This window comes from Castor canadensis, chromosome 11 (assembly GCF_047511655.1).
Source record: "Castor canadensis chromosome 11, mCasCan1.hap1v2, whole genome shotgun sequence".
Taxonomy (NCBI): domain Eukaryota; kingdom Metazoa; phylum Chordata; class Mammalia; order Rodentia; family Castoridae; genus Castor; species Castor canadensis.
In genome coordinates, this window is record NC_133396.1 from 28,792,476 (window position 1) to 28,797,430 (window position 4,955).

Genomic DNA, 4,955 nt, shown 5'->3' on the forward strand with positions numbered 1-4,955 from the left:
TGCATATAATGTATTTTGGTCAAATTCACCCTCTCACTCCTCTGCTCTCTTTGTAGGTTTTAGTGGGTTTCATTTCATTCTGCTTTCATACACACACAATGTATTTTGCTCATATTCACCCCTCTTATCATTTTTCTTCTTCTCTCCTCCCACTGGTTACCCTCAAAGTCCCCATCTTGCAATCATGTCATAATTACTACTTTTTTGGGTCCAGAGTCCACATATGAGAGAAAGCATGCAATATATATCTTTCCTCCCTACATAGCTAAAGTCTGTGTTGTAACACATTGTCACACTCTGTTGTGGGCTTACAAACTCATTCTGATTCAGGCAGCGCCACTTCCAATCTATGAACTGATTGACTTCAAATATGAATAAAACCTAACATTTATTTATGTCATGACATCTCTGGTTTATTCATTCATTTGAACTTTGCAGTCACCTTATGAGACACGTATTATCATTGCAATTTTATAGGGAGATATACTGAGGCACAGAGAGTTTAAGAAATTGACCAAAAGTAAGTGACAGAGTCAGGATCTGAACCCAGAGAGTCTGGCTGCACATCTGTTTTCTCCATTCCCTTTCTGCAGAGGCATAGGCACATGTACCTGGACATACCTGGCACTAACTTCAAACACCGTCTTGTCCTGCAGGCAGTTTTATTTAAGTCATGGATGGAGGTAACTTTTATATCAGTGTTGTACCATGTCCTTTATCCCTTCATGGGTACCAACGGTCTTTTCCTTGACAGTTCTTTAAAATCTATACTCAGTTCTCACCAGTCCCTTTGGCAAAGAGATTCCAGAGAATTCCAGTTGCTCCTTAGTGGCTAACTTGGTTCATGCTCTGAACAGATTGATCATCCATCACCATGCCATTTGTATTCAATATGACATTGTAGGTTGTATGGGTTCTATCACCTCTCTTGATTCAGTCTACTTTACTCCATTTTTACTACCTTCACATGCTTGTCTAAGTCACCATCTTCTCCCTCCAAGAGGACAGCATTAGATTCCCAATGGGTCTCTCAGCTTAACCTCTTGGCCCCTCTAATCACTTCTCTTGGTTGCAAATAGGAAAATCTATTGAATATGTTAAACAACTGGTCATTTTCATCATTAAAACATTGAAATGCCTCCATAACTCTTCAGATCTAACCATAAATCTCTGATACAGCCAGTGAGGATTTGTTTGACGACAGCACTCCAGCTGTACCTGGTGTTGTTCACCAATAAACTCTGTCCATGTGCTGTGCTTCCTCCCATGTGGCACGTCCATACAGGGTTCTCCTGCCTTGGGCTATCTTCCTTTACTTTCCATGTAACCACCAGCTCATTCTTTAGATCTTTAGTTAAATTTTACTTCTCAAGAGAATTCTCCTCTTTTTGCCAATCAAATCAATCTACACCTCCCTTTTTCTAAGCTATTATAGCACCTTTCTTTTGGGTGTCTAATTGTACACTGAGTGATTACAGTGTATCAAATATTTATTGGCTGAAATTTGTTATCACATTCTGGGACTCAAAAGTATTAAGATCATACTTACTTGGCAGGGGAGATAGCATGATCACAAAGGTGGTTTTCCCAGGGCAAGGCTTATCCATTGCACTCTGGATGTGCTGACCCCTGCGATTTCCCCAAATATGGGAAACTTGACTGCATAATCTGTGGTAGTGGGGGACTGCGTTTGTGTTCTCCTCTGTTAAAAAAAAAAGTGTCAAGATCGTATTTCTCTTACTCATAGCTATGTCCCCTGTGTACATACAACTTACTCTCTGCCTTGCACCAGCTGCTGGATAATGTATGAAGGATGAATGGATTAGTGAAGATATAAACTTCTAGATAGAATCTCTTGCTATTAGCTGATGAGGAGGTGCTCTAAAATATAGCATTTATTACATGCAAACACATTCTGTCTCATTTTCTTCACAACAACCTTATATATTAGGTTCTATTATTAACCACATATTACACATGAGTAAACTAAGGCTTAATGATAAAATCAGATTTGAATCCAAGTAATCTATAGATGCCCCCTTTCAATTGGCACACCAAAACTTTCTTTCTCTCCTTTATTTTTCTTTTTCTGTACACATGCACAAACACACACAGTCTCTTCATATTGATAATATATAATCTCCATAAGTATGCAGACATGATCGTGACACATGTATATATGTAATCTCTATGCATATACGAATAAGCACACAAGAACAAAGGTAATTTCTGTGAGTTTATAATCTCTTTCTACCTAACTCTCTCTCCCTCTCTACACACACACACACACACACACACACACATACACACACCCATACGCGCTCGCACACATCCACAAATATCAATACACTGTGTTCCCAGGTTATGCCTTGATTTCTACTAGTCTTGACTGTATGGTCTAGATCAAGCTTAGGACAAGGAAAAGTATCTGTCAGAAGTGCGTTCAAAGAAAACTTTGCTTTTTAGCACTGCTATGCAAAGGTCCCTTTTCCGCATGTTCCTCTTAATTCCATCCTGGATCAGCTGTGTCGATGTGGGAGTAGCTGACAAGAAGACATGAAAGGGTGGAACAAAAATGGCTATTTTTCTCTTGCGGTCAAAAATCCTATTTACTTTAAACAAACAAGCTCTTTTTGGACACTTATGTAGTGACTTTCCACCTCTCCTTCAGATCCTTTGAGTGAATGCTCTTTGCTTTTCTGGACATCTTATGTGGATTTGGCTCATTAAATGATCAAATAAAAAGCATTATTCAGTTGAGGTTGAGAGGTAAAGACCTAGGTCTATATTTTGTAAACTATCTCTATGTTGTTGGACTCAAGACTTTTTATTAAAAATAGTCTTAAATGTATTAAAAATGCTTTTTTCACACATCTTTGCAAAAATACTTATTCCTATCACAAAAAATAACACTCAGAATGTATTTGATGCAATGTTTAAATGAAAAATTTATATTCCACAAACATTTGTTTGTTAATTATAAGAATCATCAAACTAGGAAGTTACAGAGCCTATTTTTGTTGTGCTGGTTTGTTTTTGCTACTCCCTGGGTTAATTAAGTTTTATACTCCATAATTTGGAAATTATCAAACCATAGCATGGATACTAGAATCTTTCAACACATTAAAAAAACTCACATTTGCTCAATTTAGGAATGTCAGGCTGTGGCCAGTATATTTTATTATGGATTCAAGCTTCCAACTTTGCATTTTTTAATTTAATAAATTTTTGAGTTTTTATTCCTTCCCACCATGAGTTACATTTTCATGTTATTCAGTTGCCAGATGATGCCTTAAACAATAATCTGACAAGATATACTGAAGTCAGGATGACAGCTAGGTGGATGTGTTGTGCAATTAAATTATATCAAACAAAGGTCCACTGGCTTCTCTATATCCAAGAATAATCAGACAAACCATGTCTACATTTGATCACTCATCTGTGTGCTGTTGAAGCTTTGACTCAGTTTAATCAGTGTGATATCACACAGCTTTTACCATGCCTTAAGCTACATGCTTTCTGAAATGGATCGTTACAGTTTTTGCAGGTTATATATTTAGCAATCTACAGATTTCCATTCATTAAGGTGTTGGAAGGAAATAAGATGGATGCCTAATAATGCTAGTTCTTCATAAGACATATTAGCCCATGCAGTATAATTTCTTTAAGCCTCTCAGAATGATCAGAATACATAATTTTGTATTTCCTTCAATATGTCATTAAATCAATTTAGATAAGAAAGAAGATGCTTTTGATAATACAATCAATTAAAAGATATATAACTTGAAAGAGAAGGGATTAAAAGCCAGTTTATATTAATCAGGACTCCTTGATAATAAATTTGATGTCATATAGTTAGAGACTGAGCCCTTTCCAAAGTCAGTTCTTTCAGGAAAATGAAAACAACATTTTAAATGCATATAGAAGAGTTCTTGCAAGAAAGTAAAAAATGAATTATTAAAGGTACTGCAGCTTCTTGATAAAACTTTTATGATAACTGTACAGTGTTCATCTAACCTTGCCTTTTAGCAATATGGAAACATGAGCTCTGCTTATTTCATGTTGTAAATTGGTTTCCTCTTATTGTCTCATTTAAACAATCTTTTCCAGAATAGACCCAAAGGTATGAAATGACTCTAAATTATAACCTACAAGTTTTTTTCCCTCTCCTCTAGAATTATTGGACTTATGGTATTAACACCTTCCACTTTGTAGTACAGCAACTTGTATTTACAGAGGTTATTAAGTGTCTCCAAAACAATATGCCAATGAAGCATGAGCTCAGAAGAGTCTGAGCATTGAGTACAGTCTTTTCAAGTACTGTATTTAGAATGTACCAAATAGGAGAGAGAGGGAAAACAGTGAAAGGAAAAATTCAAGGCTCCTGCATCCACTATATAACTAAGAGAAGTGACTGGTGAACATGAAAAATAGAAATTTTGCCCCTTTTCTTTCAGTCCTATGTTTGCTCACCTACTTCCTTCACAGATACATACAGAAAGAGGGTGAAGAGAAGAACAGGTGTACTTTGGACATTTTTACAGGTAAACAACACAAGCAACAATTCTTATTTTGCACTAAGTGGCTATATCTTCAGGTTTGGTGGTGGTTGATTGCAAGAATCTCTTCTATAGATTTATTTATCCCAGAGGAATTGCAGCCAACATCATAGGGAAAAGAATGTCCCCAACCCTTACCCTATTGCTGGGTAATATTTGCCTTCACTCTACCACTGCTACAGTTTGAGCACACGGAGCAGAGTATAAAACTCAAACTAAATAAAAAACTCCAGTAGCCAAGAAATTGTTTCTTGGGTATATAAACAAACTAGAAAGCATTTCACTGAGGTATTAGAGTGAAGGATACAGTCCAAGCATAATAGTCAGGAGACCAATATTTCAATTACACAATTATCTCTTACTATAGAAGTTAAGTAAATTATTTCAGCTCTCTTA

General features: G+C 36.3%; 1 non-coding gene across 1 annotated transcript; it reads left to right on the forward strand.

Moving 5' to 3' along the window:
* Positions 1–1,541: 1,541 nt before the first annotated feature.
* LOC141414158 (U1 spliceosomal RNA) lies at positions 1,542–1,705 on the forward strand. Its single transcript, XR_012439242.1, has one exon. It is a non-coding gene; the product is annotated as a U1 spliceosomal RNA (small nuclear RNA).
* Positions 1,706–4,955: the final 3,250 nt, after the last annotated feature.